Raw genomic sequence first — 17,486 nt, 5'->3', positions numbered from 1 at the left:
CGTGCCGCCGCGACCCCGCACCCCGGGGCCCCTCTCTGGGCTACTCTTCTCTGAGAGATAAGCAGCGAGGTTTTCTACCTTCCAGTGATGGATTAGGCCTCCAGAGTTTCTCCAGAGGAGCTCAGAAATGGTCTGGGCTTCTCTTTGCACAAGTTTCATCCAAATCGCTCCTATTTTATCCAGCAGCGTCTGCAGCTCGCCCTGACTCTTGTCCTCCTGCACCTCGAGCTCGAAATGGCTTGGCGGACACCCAGGGCCTCCCTCCCCTTGCCACAGCCCCATCAGAGGAGCCCCAACATGCCTTGGCTCTTCTTTGCTGGCCCAGTGAGCTGCTCAGAACAGCTGGTGAGAAAGAAGCCCAAAACCTGCCTAGGTCAACCAGCCAGCCCTCCCCAGCTTCTCTACGGAGACAGCCGAGTTCCAGCTAAGGACTCGAGGGCGTTCGATCTGATCCCCACGTCACCTAGAGAGCGGCTGGTGACATCATTGGTTGTCTTTGAGCCCTGAGTGTGTGTGGTACAAATTCACACACGGGTGGACACACAGTTCACACTGAGGACCTTTGACACAAGGAGTGCTGCCATCCCCGTTTGACAGACGAGAAGTCCGAGAGGGAGTAGGCTCAGGGAGGCAGGAGAGTTCCTCATGCGGCAGCTGAGTTAGGATCCTGTCCCAAGCACCTGGGTTCCGGGGTCCACACTACATATAAGCACTGCAATCAAATACCTGCGTCTCTACCACATTGCAACTCTTTTAATGAGTTCCCACGCTCACAGAATCAAGACCCCAGCCCCTCTAGGGGAACACAGGAGGGTTCCCTGGCTTCACTTCATGCTGGCCTCTGCTGGCCTCCTCTGACCTAAACTCTGTCCCAGCTCCGAGGCTCAGTGTGCTGCCTGAGAAGGAACCCCCTGTCCTCTGTGCTTGGTCAATTCCTACACAGCTGTAACAGACAGGGTTTAAATGTCACACCCACCAAACTCCTCCCTAGTTCCTCCTACTCCACCCTCAGCTGGGTCCCCCGGGGTGTCCTCCTGGCACCTGGCACCCATCTTTCCTAACCCAACAGTTGAAATTCCACAGAGCCTATGGGTTGCTCATCCCCTTCATACCCTAGACTATAAATAACCTGAAGGCAAAGACTGTCCACATCTTGTTCATCGTCATCGTCCCCCCAGTACCTAGCCCTGGACCTGGCACCTGAATGACACAATTGGAAGGGACTTTAAGATATCAAGATGCACCCGGAGGAGTCAGAGAACTTGTCTGATTGTAACAGATACAACAAAATGAAATCATCTGCTCCTCTTCACAACCAGCCAGACTACTGATTGGGGCACACGTCTAAAAACAAGAGAACTTATAAAGTCTATTCATCAGCATCACGTTACTGTAACAAAATCCTAGAGACAATTAACTTAGAGAGGGAGTAGGTTTGTTCAGCTTGAAGTTCCAGAGGAGCCAGTCCCAAATCCGGCAGCCTGATAGCTCTGGGCCTCTGGTGGGGGCACCGGATGGCAAGAGCAGGGAGCTCATGTTGGAGCCGGTCACCCACATCATGAGCCAGAGAGCTGAGAGGGGACAAGAGACCAGAGTGCCCCAGTACCCCTGGAGGGCATGCCCCCAAAGACTTAAGGAGTTCCCACGAGGCCTCCCCGCCTTTTAAAAGTCCACGGCATCTCCCAATACCGCCACCCGGGGATGAAGCCTTAGTGCCCCTGGGGGACATCATCTAGGTTCAGCACCAAGTTCTTTTCCACAACATGCAAGTTGACAGCATCGGGTCCCTGCAGCATCCAGGGACCCCTCACCTCAATCCATGCCCCAGAGATTGAGGCCAGTGCCCTTGATCCTCCCATGTTACAGACGGCTCACCGGATACTCCCTGCCGCCCCCACAGTCTCGTTGCTGATGCTTCCAGATGATAAAAGCTCATTGATGGAATGGCCCCCGCAATGTCCCAAAGCAAGCAGGTGATTTCAATGCCCTCGGGCCCGTTCCTCCCAGGGACAGAAGGCAGGAGAGTCTGGACATCAGACCCTGAACACCATTGTGCCTTTGTTCCCTTGATGGTTTCAGGAATCGATGGGGACTGTTCTGCTGGTCCCTGCATCCTTCTCAGTGACAGATGCTCAAGGTCTTGGAATCCGCATCCCTATCTACCATCCACACGTACCCGCGGCTGTTACTGTTCCCAGGGGTCTTCTAGACGGGGGGACAGCGTGAAGCTAGCCAGGGGTCTGTATTTTCCTGGAGTTCATCAAATGAAGGAACTTCCCAAGCTCTCTAGTATATAAAAATTAGGAAGTTAAGACCATTTGAAATTAGCATCTACATCTAAGCTCCAGGTGGCTGAGAGGGTGTCCCGAGGACCTGTCTTTCAGGCATGTCCTGGTCCATACACGGCTCTGGAGAGATGCTCATCCCAAGGTTCTCCCCCACCATGCTTGGAGGGAGGGAGGTCTCTGAGCTCTACAAACTGGCCATAGACACGCCCTGGATCAAAGGCTTGCTCCCATGAAGCTCCTTCACTCACACACAAAACACACTTCCCCATGATTCCTCTCACGTGAGTTTGTCTCCTTTTGAGTCTTGGCTCCTCGCACCAAGTTCTGCCCTATTTTCAGCTCTGAGTATGAAGAAGACATCGCATCGAACACTGAGAGTGCATGATCTGGCAGGAGAGACAGACAGACAGCCAGTGGCACGGTGCCAGGGCATGAGACAGAGCACACGGAGCCAAGATGGATTCATTAGTCCCAGATCTTCCAGAATAAAGGAAGTTTGCTGAGCTCACGAGGGTGAGGAGGCACGGGGGGAGAGACTGTGAAGAGAAGAAATCTAGATGGAGGGGAGCCTGGAAGAGCCGGCACATTGCAGGGAACACCTGGTTTCTCCTGCCTGGTGTCACACTCTATCAGGGAGGTGACAGTGTTCTTTGATTCTCCTCTGACTAACCACGCTCCGCTTGTCTGCTCTCAGATGCCGGGGGCCAGAATAATCCTGCCCCCAACTCCTGAAGTGGAGACATGACCCCATCACGGCGGCCAGTGATGGTTCACGGATGGGCCTGGGACCTCAATCAGGATCACAGGAAGGATAACTCGGAAGAATTCACCCCAAATCCACGCTACCAAAGAACAAAGAGGCAAAGAAGAGTCTGTGTCCAGGAGAAGGGTTGAGAAGATCCACGCGCCTCTCCTGGGGGTCCCAGGGGTTCATGGAGACAAGAGAAAAAGCTCCACATTGAGGCTCTGCTGAAAGTCCCAATCGGAATAAATGTAACATAGCCCTGCACACCTCACAGTGACACCACGTGACACAGGGAACAAAGAATCTGAAAACCTCACACTGAGAAATCATTGTGCCTACAAAGAGAGACACATGGACTTGACAAGTGGCTTCCATGAGGAACACCAGCCAGCGGACCAACAGGAGAAGTAACTGGGAACACACTTCCGTCCCCCGACCTGGATCAAGAGTGAAGGCCGCACAAGGGAACTTCAGCCATAGGAAGGTGAGACTCGGCCCCCAGTGCTTGTAGCAGAAGGGTCCAAGTGCCTTCAGAATCAAGACAGCAAATATTAAGGGACATAAGGAAGTAAGCCCAGAACTTGATGAGCTATGTTTTCAATCTATTTTAAATCAGCTACAAAAACAACTGTCTCAAAAATATTAAATCAAAATTCTGGTTAACAGAAACAGAACAGATAGATGGTATCTACTAACAGCTCGTCAGCTTCCCACGGAGGACCTCCCAACCTGGGCAGAGCTGCCGTTTGGACCGGCTAATTCTGCTTGGGAGGTGCTGCACTGTGCATGGTGGGTGTGTATGGGTTCTAACCCCCAGGGGTCATTTCCACTCCCCACACCACAGCTGACCCACCAAGGCCATAACATTTCCCAATGGCCCCTGGGGGCAAAGCCACCTCCATGTGTTAAGAAGGGATGCAATCTATTTTATCAAAACCGTGAAAATACAGAGGAAATAAAGTGAGTGTGACTGATGCAGGTAAAGGAGGTAAAGTGGAGGGGAACAGAGAGAGGGAGAAGTTAAAGGGGAAATGCTGTGAACAAACTAATAAATTCAGACGATTTTCAAGAGCCTACCTGTGTTGCAATATAATTGACCTTTCTAAAGTCAGAGGTGATGTGACTCACAGAAAAAGAAGATTCAACAGGGAGTGGTTTCTAATAGGCACACCTAAAACCAAGCTGCACAGAAAGGGTAAAATAAAAACAAAAAAAGAAGATATTATATACAAATGCTACACAAAATAAGGCTGATACAGCTACATCAATACTTTAAAAATTAGGCCAAAGACAAAAGTAGTAATAGGGATGACCAGAGACACCCCAAAATAGTAAAAATAGAGAGTTCAAAGGAAGTAGGATAATCATGAACATGTACATACTCAACAATTATGCATGAAACATATAAAGCAAAAAACACATAACAATCTGTTGAAAATACACATGCAGAATGGCAGATGTTGATATATCTCCAAAGGAAACTAGCAGACCAAACAGGACAAAAAGATAAAGAGGTAGAAATTTGGAAGAAAAATCAACCAGTTATTAATGGGATCCTGTACCCCAAGAAGATGCAAAGTACATTTCATGTGTAGATACTAGATTGCAAAGGAAGTCTGTAATTTACAAAGAACCAAAATCATATAGTCCTCACCTTGTGACAGTCACGTAAGTAAATCATTAGAAGTTAATCTAGTTAAACATTATGTTCTAATAATCTACAAAGCACAATGATCAAAAGGAAAACTTAATTTATTCCGAAATAATGAAGAAGTTCCAGCAAGGGACATGCTGAAGGCAATATTCAGAGGTAAATCCATAACCTTACACGAACTTATAAAAACACAACCAAGAATGAGATCAGCAAGGTAGGTGGCAGACTCCATGAGCTAAGGAAAGGTAAACAGCAAACTCAAGGAAAGACAAACAGAGAGATCATCAACATAAAATGCATAGCAATAAAATCTCTAAAAGAGAGAAGGGTAAACAGAGTTCGTAAAACCCCACGGCTGGGTCTTTTTAAGAAACAGACAAACTCATAAGAGGAGGAGGAGGTGGAGGAGATGGAGGGGGCAGTGACAACACAGTCGACTCTATCGGAATGACCAAAGAGACACGATTCCAAATTTAGATGTGTGTTCACTGTGGTAAAACATACAGAGCATAAAACTTACCACTTTCACTATTTTTAAGTAGAATTTCATGCATTTGCAAAGTGTCACTACTAACCAGTCTAGAATATGGTCATCATTCCCCCGCCACACACAAACAAAAAAAACCCTATATGCATTAAGCAGACACCGCCTGGTACCCGAGTCTTGGCCCCTGGAAAACACTGGTCTGCATCTGTCTCCGTGGACTGGGCTGTCTGGATGACTCATGTAGTCTATGTGGACTTGTATGGGCTCCTATCGTTCTTTCCTTTTTCTTCTTGTTGGTAAGCCACATCCCAAGCCCTTTTTATTTATTTGTTTGTTTATTTGTTTTTTTAGAGATAGGGTCTCACTAAGTTGCTTAGGGCCTCTCTAAGTTGCTAAGGCTGGCATTGAACTTGCCATCCTCCTGCCTCAGACTCCCATGTTGCTGGGAAGACGAGCGTGCACCACAGCATCTGGCTTGCTTTGTTTCTTTTACAGGGGAACAACTTTCAATTGTATGGGCAAAGCATATAGTCTTTGTATGCTCGCCAGTTAATTGAACTTGGGTTGCATCTTTCTTTGGGCTGTTGTGAACAGTACTATGGACATCCATCTGCAAAGTTTTGTCTCAACATCTGTTTTAAATCTTTGGGGTATACACCCAGGGTAGAATTGCTGTGTGGTCTGGCAATTATGTTAGGTGTATTTTCAAAGTCAACAGACTATAAGTTGCTTTATACTAAAACAACATCAAAAAAACGAATACATATAGTTTACAAGGAAAATTTAAATCATTAAAATTAAATCAGGAAAAATATGAACTCCAATAATCAACAACGTTAAAACAAACAGAGCTCATTTTCCAAGTTCCCATGCCTAATATGTATACCCCAAAGGCAAAAATAACTCCAGGAAAATTTTACCAAATTTTCAAGAAATAGACCATGTCTACCTTTTATAAATTCATTAAGAGAAAATTCAAAAGAAAGTCATAGCTCACTTAGTGAGGGTTGTATTACCTGAGTAACAAAGTCAACGAGGACAGTGTAAGAAGAGAAAATCATGAACCCCTCTCACTGGTTAATGAAGAAGTGGAAATCAATCTCAAATAAAACACTATCCATCCAGTGGGATGCATCAGAGTCTTAAAAAAATCATACCCCGTGACCAAACAGGGCTTATCCCGAGACTCTAACAATGGGTCCAAACCAGAACTCCCACACAGGGCTGCACCACATTGAGAGCCTTTTACGATTTACAGAACTTAGTGTCTCTTAGCAAACGAGGCTTAACAGGTAATGCTCTTCACATAACAAGGTTGTCTATGAAAACCTACTGCAAAGACTACCATTAAAGGTGGAACCTCATGGGTCCCCAGTGATGCCAAGGACAGGAAAAAACTGCCCAGAATTACCACATTCCTTCACATTGACCTTTTGGTCCTCTAGATGGTGTAATAGGCAATGAATGTGATATACGTACACATAGACAAATACACACATACGTATGTATAAATCATATTTTCCTATATACAGACTTAGATGTTTTATTTATTTACTTATATTTAGAAAGAAGAGCCAGAATATTCAGGAAAAAATGACCAAATGGTGTCCTCTCTTGGAAGGAGAACATCCAAGATCTTCAACCAGATTATTAGGGTTATTAAGAATTTGGGTGCCTGGGATTGTGGCTCGGTGGAAGAGCGTTCGCCTAGCATGGGCGGGACCCGGGTTCAATCCTCAGCACCACATAAAAATAAAGGTATTGTGTTGTGTCCATCTACACCTAAAAAATTTTAAAAAAAGAATTTGGCAAGATTGCAGGATAAAGATCAACATCTTAAACCATCACATGACAACATCCTAATATCCAACAATAATGAAGCAATTCAATGTTAGATGAGAAAAGTATATCCCATTCAAATGATTCACAAACAATCTTAAAGGCACCTAGAAATAAAATTTGTCTACAACACACACACACACACACACACACACACACACACACACAGCATCTGTGCATCTGTACACACAGAGAACAAATATATAAACAAATATAAATATGTAATTTAAATGCATAAGTAGATCATATAAACATTGATGCAGAGTACTGAGACATGAAAGGAGTTCTCAAAAATGGTGAGATATACTATATTCATAGATGGGAAACTGATTATGGTTGTATATTCTCCTCCAACAAATGTTTAAATTCAATACAACTCATATGAAGGCCATAATAGTTTTGTTTTGTTTGTTTTGTCAAGCTTTGGCATATTGACCTTGAAACCTGTAGGGAAGTGTCAGGGGCTGGGAGCATCGGAGGCTTTGGGGTGATTGTGTAGATGGTTTCAGAAGCACCAGTAAAATTGAGATGTACATGGTCTTCAACCTTGCTATACCATTTCTATATGTTTAGTGTAAGCACAAGGAGGCAGCTTGTTTGAAAAAAATGAAAAACACAAAATAACCTAAATATCTACTAACAGAAGAATGCACAACAAATTCTGGTACCATCATCCAGGGAAACACACAGAAGTTAAATTGAATAAACTGGAGTTACAGGTGACGATGTAGATAAATCAAGAGATAATGCTGAGCCAAGAAGGTGCAGGGGAGACCATATTTCATCTGTGGATCCATAAATATTGAGAAAATACGTACAGGAATAATCATTCAGGCAGTAAAGATGACAGGAATGGGTAAAGATACCCCAAGGGCTTCAACTTTGTCATGTTTCTTCTACAACTTTACCAATTCTGAAGCAAATGTAAAATAATGTTGAGTCGGGGTGAGCTGAGAGGTGAGTATGGGAGGTTCCTTATTTTATTCTGTACAACTCTCTGTTAGGACTTCCCACTATCTAAATTTGGATGCTTTCTTCCAAATCCAAAATCATGTTTAACGTTTCCTGCCAATGGGCTCATATTTCTTGTAACTGTCAATCAGCTCTATAGATTGACTGGACTCAGGTTTACTACACTGTATTTTATTTTCTGTATTTAACATGTACAACGTGATGTTTTGACACACTTACATAATCATGGTGAAGTGATCACTACAGGCAAGCAGATTCACTGATCTGCCAATTCCACTGTCACCTTTCAGTTCTTGTAGTGCCAGCACCTAAAATTCACCCTCCTTGCACCCTTGGAACAGGCAGGGCAATATTACCGACCACAGCCCTCGGGCTGCACATCATGTCTCTGGACTTGGGCATCCTACAGAACCCCAGGTGCAGGTCAGAGGGGGCACACTTCCAATTTTGTTTCTTGTTAGCAAGATCCCATCCTTGTGGTCCAAGATTTCCCTTGTGGCATCGCAGAAGGAGGGACGTAACATCTGATTTTCACAGACAGGCTGCCTCCTTGTGCTTAGAGTACACGTGTACAAGTGGAATGGCAATAAAGGTATTGTGTCCATCTACAACGAAAAAATATTTTTAAAAGTGAAATAAAAAAAGATCATATACACCTTCAAATTCACCAGCTGCTTCTAAAACCATCTACAAAAAACACCAGAAGCTCGGGTCCAAGTGATAGCGTCCCTGTCCATCCATCATCAAATGCCCCACCCACCTCTCACTGAAGGCCTTAGCAGCTATTGATCACTATCGCCTAGATCCATTATTTCATTAAGGGCTGCAAAACGCTAAATCCTGCCTGCTCTTACGGCTGTGGCTTTTCTATAAAGAACCTTCCCTTAATAAATATTTGCCCTGATCTATGAAAACTTGATTATTGGAGTCGGATGATGGATGCACCAGGGCTTGTCATACAACCCTCCTTACTTTTGAGTGCATTTGAAAATTTCCATCATAAAAAATAGAAACAAAAGATGAGATTTAAAAAAAAATTAAAAATTGGATGCATAGGAAAAACACTGGAAGAAAACATGCCAAATATTTTTACCATAGTCAATGTGGAGGCTGCAGAAACACAGCTGACTTTTATATGCTGCTGCATTTCCAAAATTTTTAAGGAAAAACATTACATATACCGTTCGTTGGTGCTCTATGTCCGTGGGTTCCACATCCAACAATAGATCAGAAATACTAGGGAAAAAAACTGCAGCTCTACTGAACATGTGCAGACTTCTTTTTCTCACCATTATTCTCTCAATGATCCATTATAACAACTGTTGGTGTACAAGTTACTTCGTATTAAGTGTTACAAGTAATCTAGAATGACTTAAAATATATGGGAGGTTACCACCTTCCGTGGGTTACATGCAAATACTGCACCATTTTGTAGGAAGAGAATTAAGGCATCCCCAAATTTTGTTATCTGCCAAGAGTCCTGGAAATAACTCCCATGGATACTAAAGGGCAACTGCATTACATTTATAATTAGAAAAACAAAGAGAAGAGCAAGATTGTGTGATAATATGGGGTACTGGAGCTGAGAGAGCTACTTTAAATCGGGAATTGGGGCCAGCATTCCTAAGAGGGCTCATTTGAAGGAATCGTCCCAGCAAAGCCCTTGGGAGAAAAAAATGCATCAGACAGAGAAAACCCAAATCCCAATGCAGTGATGATCCTAACGTGTTTGCAGAACAGGAAAGCTAGAGAGCTGCAAGGCGCTGGATGAGGGTCACTAAGTGCTCAGTAAGAATGGAGACTAGCTGATCCTCCCAATCACCCCCAGAAACTCCCAGCAATTCCACATGCCAAGTGGGTATCACTCACAGGACCCAAATCATGTTGGAAATCTCCAACTCCTGCCCCACAGAGGAGGTAGAAGGCAGAAACACTGAAATATCCTAAATAATGGATCACAGTAGCTCCATAATGACAAGGCAAAATAGGGATAATTAAATGATTTTAACAGCATGTCAAGATGAAGGATAACGGTGGAGGAAAGGAGACTAGTAAATCATCAGTCCCCAGGCTTGCCCGCATGCCCCGGTCGGGCACGGAGACGGCAGAATGCAAAAATCCCTGGCCACACATTTTGGTTTAGTCCCATTCACCCCCGCCCTATTAGGGTTACTTCTGAGCCAAGCACAGCTGGGCTCCATTTTCAACTCAGAAGCAAAATGAGAGCTAAGCTCAAATTTATCTCACTTACTGAGCACTTTCCTACGGTGCCCCCGAGCTCTGTGTAGATGCTAGCAATAGATACCAAAGATATCTTCTCGGCCCGGGAAAGCAGGCAGTCCTCGAGAACACACCGCTGCAAAGCACGTTGGGGTGGGGGACAGAGGCAGCTCTGAGAAGAGTCCTCTGGACCCCAAGCTGCGCTGGGTGGTGACACTGTGGTGGAGGCAGACCTGGACCCGAGTTTCAGAGACAAGTTTCCTGTTTCTGGGAAGAAGACATTCTAAGCCGACTTGAGCTTGGATGGAGGAGCAACAGGGAACCACCGAAGGTGACATTTAAGATTATTTAATTTCCCTGGCACCAGAAGTTCTGGGGCCAGAACGCGTGTTGCATCTTTCATAAACACCCACACTTAAATCCATCACCACCCGCTGTCCCGGCGGCGAGATTGAAAGAAGGGCCTGACCTCGGAGGAAGAATTTTTCTCTTTTCCCCAATACATAATGAGTTTTTTAACCTTTTGTTGTTTCACAAGTATTAAGTGCACAGACAAAAAAAATAAATAAATAAAATAAAAAAGGCAAAAGAGAAGAGTAGGTAAAATGCATCCCCATTTCCTCCCCGGGAAAGCCACTGTGACGCTAGGAAGCACAGGGCTCCGGGGCTGCTGCTTCCTTTTGCATATACATATTTTTAAAATAAATTAGAATCGGACTATTTGTAAAATGAAAAATCATTTTTCCTCATTGCAGAGTTCTACAGTTTGGATAGTTTCCAAGCCTCATTACCCACAGTCCTCCTCGTCTTCTCCTCCTGGGATGAGTATCGGGAAAGGGTTAAAGGGCCCGCCTGCAGGAGGGAGGTGATTTATCATCTAAGGGGCTGAGGGCAAGGAGGGGTCGCTGTGCTTAACAGCTCACCCGGAGATGCACACACCCACGTCCGTCCACCTCGCTCTCTCCCATGGCAACCAGAACCCTGGCTTTGCAGGGGTCTAAAACTCCTCCTCGGTACTGAAGACGCCCTAAGTCGACATCCGGGGCAGGGGTGGGGGAGTCCGGTGGCGAGTCTCCACATACTCAACCCAGAACACGTTTCCCTCTCAGAACCCACAGCCTTCCATGCTCCCAGGGGACAGAATGTTCCTGTCACTGGAATGCATTCAGCCATTCTTGTTTACCTGGTCTTCCAGGAGGGGTCTTGTGCCTTCATTTCTCAGCTGCCAGATGACTCATCCTGCTGCCCAGCCTGGGACTCTCTTCCCTCTGGTGGGCCATGTCCTGACGACCCCCCCACCCGGGCTTCCTGGTTTGGATTCTCAACTCCAGGTATTAGATGAGAACTACTAAAAAAGAGGAGCTGAACTGCCCGGTCAGGGGTCAGGTCTCCAGGAGGAAATGTGTAAGGACTCGTCTCCTGCATTACTGTTCCACGTCACAGATCGGCTCTGACTCAGTACCGTGGACCATTTATCATCTCCTCGTGTTGCTGGACCAGGAGTCCAGGCAGGGTGCAGCTGGCCACCACCAGGTGTTGGGACCGTGTCTCACCCAAGGCTCAGCTGGGGAAGGACCCACTCTAGGCTTCCTCCAGTTGTCAATAGGAGACCAAGAGCTTCATTCTCTCTCTGGCTACTGGAGAGGGATCACTCTCAACCCCCACAGGCTGCTGCATGTCCTAGCATGTGGCCATTTCCAAGATCAATCCTCAATATTCAGGGTTCCACACACATCTGTGAATTAGCCTGGTTGCTGAAGTTTACCCATAACTCCAGAATCAACAGCCATAGCACTCACAGCCATCTGGGGACAGGCACAGAGTGACATGAGTTTTGAGTTGCCCACTGTGCACAAGCTCAGCTGAAGTAGAGAAGGGGCATTCTGCCTTCTTGTTTCCAGTGGGCTCCAGAGATGCCCAGAAGTGCAGCCAGTAGGGGGAAGACCAGGCGAGGGGAGGAAGCTCTGGCTCCGCGGCCAGCCAGACGGCATTTGAAACCCAACCCTGGCACCAGTTAGCGGGGAGCCTCCAGCAAGCCACTCAAATACTTCTGAACTGTTTCCTCTTTTGCAATATAAAATAGGATGAGTTATTTGTAAGATTTAAGATTTCATGTGAGATAGATAGATATATCTCCATGAACCTTGAATGGAAAAACACTGAGCCAAGCAGTACCACCTTCGCCACGTGCACACCCTTGCAGATAACGGGGTCACCCACAGCACGGCTCCATGCTGCATCACAAAGACCATCAGGGGCTACCTGTGGGCTGCAGGAGACGTTGCTACGTCTTGACTCATATCCCAGTCCTCCTGAAGCTCTCGGGGTCTTTGGTTATGGGCAAGAGAATCTAAGGATGGAAATCAAGCAAAACTAAAAAAAATATTATTAAAAACACACCGGGGAACTCAGAGAACTCAAGCAAAAGCTGAAAACCCACCTGTGAGACCCCAAGTATTAGCACTACTGGGAAGCGGCTCCGGAGAGCTTCTGCCAGGCCAATAAGCTCACGTGGATCTCAGTCTCCCTGCCACCGCACTCAGGAGTCTGTTCTGAGAGAGAGTACAACTGGCCCACCCAGGACCAGCTGGCCCCCTTCTTTGGAAGGATGGGGCCACTAGGCCATCTTTCTGGGACTTCTACCTACTGGGAACAAACAAAATACCAAACTAAATCAGGGTTTCACTGCCCTGAGAGGAAATGAACCAGGCGTTCCAAAACAGCAGGAGCCCACTCTGTATCCACAGGAAACCTGGCCCGGGCAGCGCTGTCCGCGTCCACACTCAATTTGGGAGAACGTGGCTCCTGAGAGAAGAACTCCTCTCCTAAAATCAGTTTCCTTTCTCCATCTGCTCCTTCAAAACCCCTCATTTCATGCAGGACAGGCACTAGACCTTCGGCTGAGAGGTTAGGATTCAGAGAGAAGGAAAATTGAGTTGTAGCCTTCACACGGCTCACATTCCACTGGGAAAGGTATTTTTAAAGGCAAGCTGGTAACAAGAGAGGCAAGTTGTATTTGCTGAGCGCCTCCTTCATGCCAGGCAGTGCTAAGAGGGCTGTGTTGGCATTTATCCAGTTCCACAGCATACACAGTAGGGACCGGCCACTGCGTGTGGAGAGTCGCCAACAGATTTGCCCAAGCCCCAGAAGATGGGAAGATAGGGTCCTAAGCCCAATGTGAGGATGTCCCCAGGTTCTGAGGGCCCTGAACTGAGACTGTTCCTTTCAGAAGACCCATCCTGGGGTGACAGAGAAGAATTCCAGTGGCACTGGTGACCTCTGGGAGAATGATATGCTTATGGATACAGTTGATGGGGGGCTGTGCTCAACACACAGCCATTGGTTGAACTGATGAGAGTATATTGTGAAAGCCAGGACTTCCTTTCAGGGAGAGGCAACCCACCAGGTGTCCACCAGGCTCACACACTCCTCCTCTGCCTGCACTGCCAGGTCCCCTTTAGCGCCACCAAGCTTTCACTACCTGCAACTGCGTTTGCCTCCACAAGGCTGCCCTCCCGATGCTCCCTGTGGGGCTCCTGCTTCTCATGCAGAGGTCCCTTGCTGGACCCCCAACCACTGTGCCCCCCACCCCCGTCCTCGCATCACCCGGTGCCTTCCCTTCCTCAGGGTCTCCGTTATGCACACGGATTCACAGTTTATCCCTTCCGTTTTTGTACATCTGTACTCATCTGTACTGACCCAAGACAAAACAGACCCTGCGCTGCTCTCATGGCATTTTCTGTTCCTCAGAGGTCCCTGGAGCATTAGAATTCAGACTGACACATCTGGAGTGAGAGCGCGTGAGGAGTGAGCAGCACTGCAGAGTGAGACTCCACAGGAAGCCCTTACCCTGGGAGGACAGAGGACAGAGAGGAACTTCCTAAAGGGCCCAGAGACCTTTCAGATGGGCCAGTCCGTCTTAAGCTCGGGGCTGCGTTTCCCTTGGTTGGACAGACTTTATTGAGGTTTCCATAGAAGCCGGGCTGACAGTGAATCCGACTTGCCCCTTTCTTCACTACCATCACCAAATTCAGCACAATCTCTACCACCATCGAACCACCATGCAGTGGGCACCATGCTCTGCCTGGAACGTGCAGTTCCAGCTCTTTGTAACCACCCTAGTAAGGCAGCCACTGTGATATCCATATCATCAGTAATAACTAGGAAAGGATTTGCTCAAAGCCCTACAACTATAAGGGATAGTTATAAAGGATCACTGGAAGGAGAGTTATCAAGGGTCATTAAAGTGTACACCGTAGTGAGCAGCCCTTGGGGTGTCCCTCCACACAATGCTAGCTCTCCAGACAGGGCCCCGATGCCCAGGATTAGACCCCAGGTCCCGAGAAGCCACGTTTCTGTTACAGAACCAAGTCTTCTGGACCTTAGGTGATTGATCCAAAGTTGGGTACCTGACCCAAGATGGTCCGGATACAGTCCTGTGGGGTTCTGAAAGCTTCCCAAGGGGAGCCATGGTGCTCACCTAGGGTGGGTGAAGTTTGAGTTTTTCACATTCTCCATAGCTGGTCTGTGGGAAGAGAGATCAAAACTCAACACCAACAGGAAAAGGGATGGGAGACAGGTAAATAGGGCCCCAACAGGGGCTTGGTCCCCACTGCTAGTTATCTTGGAGACCTTCATATCCCACCCCACCTCCTCAGGTCATTTGGAATGTCCTGACATTTCTTCAATAAATTTTTCTTCCTGCAATATTTCTGATTCAGTCTTTGCCGTTCTGTAACCCATCATCATGTCTTATGGAACACAGGTGAGACTGGGTAGGTAAGGAATTTCTTCAACTCAGCTCAGCCTGTTAACCATTCATTCTGGGACCAGTCTAACTGCAACGTTAGAGACAGAGAGGAATCTGGGCATTTGGCATCTGCAAGGGCCACCTCTCCAATATCCTCACACACAGGAAAACCATGTTCCAAGATGCCAAAATACACTCAAGCATTCTTCCTGGCAAAGCAAAAACCACCAGCTTTGCACCAGACATAAATTATCCCTAGCTACAGGAGTAGCCTCTAAGTCCAAATGGCCCTTGCTGATATGAAATTCTTGTTGCAATTCAAAAAGATTTTTTTCCCTGAAGTATTCATTTCTGACAAACAAAATAAATTGTCATGCCGAACACATACAAAGATGGCAGAGATGCACCTCTATTAAATGCTACTTAGTAGCAAAGCGACTCAGGTGTTATCTAAATTTAGCCTTCTGAGCTCCCTTCCTTTCATGTCGGAACACCATTTCTTGCGGATTTTGCTTAGACTTACAATAATTTAATAAATAGAAATACTTCGCACAATGCATTAAGATTAGGGCAGCGGGAGGGCTTGACCTGGTTGGATCAGAGTTGGTATTGATTTCTTAAGGTATATATATTTTTTTTTTACTAGAACTTGGCCCTTGCAGAGAAAGGGAAGAAAATGATACAACAGTGGTTTAGGTAAAAAGCAAACCCAGCATCTGCTCTGCCCACTCCTTAGAGGTGAAGAGTAGAAAGACATTTGTCTAACTTGGCTGCTGGATGGGGTTGCCAACCACAATCCAATGTAATTTTCTAAAAATATAAAGTAGGCACTCAGCATGGAGACCAAAGAAACCCAGCACCGTGGACTCTGACCTGTGAGTGGGGATTCAGACGTTGGGGTTTGCCCAGAACTAAGAGAGTTCCAGATAGGATTTCCAGTGCTGTGGCTGGGACAGTACCAACTGGTCACCCTGGGGGGCCAGTGACTTGTCAGTGACGTGATGACTCTCTAACGTGGCTTTCAGGAAAGCCAGGGTCTCAGTCTTAAGCTTTTTAGGGGAGCATTTATGTTGGTGCCAGTCACCTATCGTGCAGGGGTACCAACGCATCCGAACGCAGCTTTCAAGATGGCTCTTTACCAGCTGCCTCGTTTAGTACCATGACAGCCCCGTGGGGTAGACAGGAGGTGAGGGGCCAGGAAGTTTATGGCTGCCCAAGGCCATGCTGCCCGTCACTGGCAAGCAGGGGGTCACCATCACACTATTCTACACACTCTGCCTGCCTCCATCCACACCCCACCATCCTGATGGAGCCCGGGAGATCCACTAAGGAGCCAAATCCCTCTTGGGCTTCCGCACACACTGTTCCACCTATCTCCATGCCACGACACTCAGCCGTCTCAGTCCCTCTCCTGATAGATGGCCAGCACTCTGGGGGGAAGGTTCTTTCTTTGTACCATTTCTTCCTGAGCAGCTAGCTCAAGACCCCACAATAGTTAGTGAATAATCATCAACTGAATTAATACATGAATCAATATCTAACTCCAAAGCTATTCTAGGACGTAAGTTTGAAATAGTGCTCTAAGTGTCAAAAACAATCAGGATGGAACCGGTTCCAAGGCAGAAAAGAGAACAGCATCAAGAGGGCTTGTTCTCTTGGAAGCTTCCCACATTCTCAGTCCCCGGTGTGTCCTGGGTCCCATCCACCCACGGCACTCAGGAAACTGCAAAACCAGCAGCCACGTCCACCCTGCCCTGCAGTGCAAAACTCAGCAGTGACGTCACCACCTCCTCCTTGGCTGGCCAGTGGCCAAAGGCACCGTCACGCCACACTGTGCCTACATGAACACTGAGTAAATGTCCTGGTGCCCAAAATGAGACTAGCTGGAGTTTATGAAACTGGAGTCTAAAATGTGGCTGTCCTCCCGTGACTCTGGTGAGTGAGGAGTCCGTCCCGTGATGACCATGGACCAGTGACAACAGAGGGAGCCGAGAAGCCAGAGAGTTCACGTACAGCACCTGGGATTGACGACGCCGTTTTCTCCTGTTAGCAATGAACCTTCTATGTTGATGTGCCAAGCAGATGCCTTGGAGTGCTTCTGTCAAATCACAGGAAGAGAATCATCATTCCATGTGACCACTGGGAAAGAGAGATTGTTAAATACTTAAGGCTGAGTAATTGGAAGTCAAGAAAGGGGATCCATCTCCTGAGGACGGGGACTCTAGGATCCACTCTGACCACCCCAACTTCTCTTCCCAGAAAGTCTTTTATTTAAAAACAAAAACAAAAACAAAAAAACAACGGAGAAGGTGGGTACTGTGGCACACACTTGCAATCCCAGTGACTCAGGAGGCTGAGGCAGGAGGATCCCAAGTCCCTCCCCAGGCAGCCATTGTCTGAACTCAATGCAAACCTTTCTGCTGATGGGTTTCTGTAGCCGGTGTTGCTTTGCCTGTGGACCCAAAACCCACTCAGAGAACATCACAAGGCACATGCCATTTGCCTCTCATCTCTTCCATCCAACTCTGTTT

General features: G+C 46.9%; 1 protein-coding gene across 24 annotated transcripts in view; it reads right to left on the bottom strand.

Annotated features, from left to right (window-relative positions):
* Rbfox1 (RNA binding fox-1 homolog 1) overlaps nt 1–17,486 on the bottom strand; it is a 2,023,047-nt gene that overhangs the window by 1,707,559 nt on the left and 298,002 nt on the right. The gene's annotated exons all lie outside the window — the stretch shown is intronic.

This window comes from Ictidomys tridecemlineatus, chromosome 10, assembly GCF_052094955.1.
Source record: "Ictidomys tridecemlineatus isolate mIctTri1 chromosome 10, mIctTri1.hap1, whole genome shotgun sequence".
NCBI lineage: Eukaryota > Metazoa > Chordata > Mammalia > Rodentia > Sciuridae > Ictidomys > Ictidomys tridecemlineatus.
This window is presented reverse-complemented; position numbering and strand designations above follow the sequence as displayed.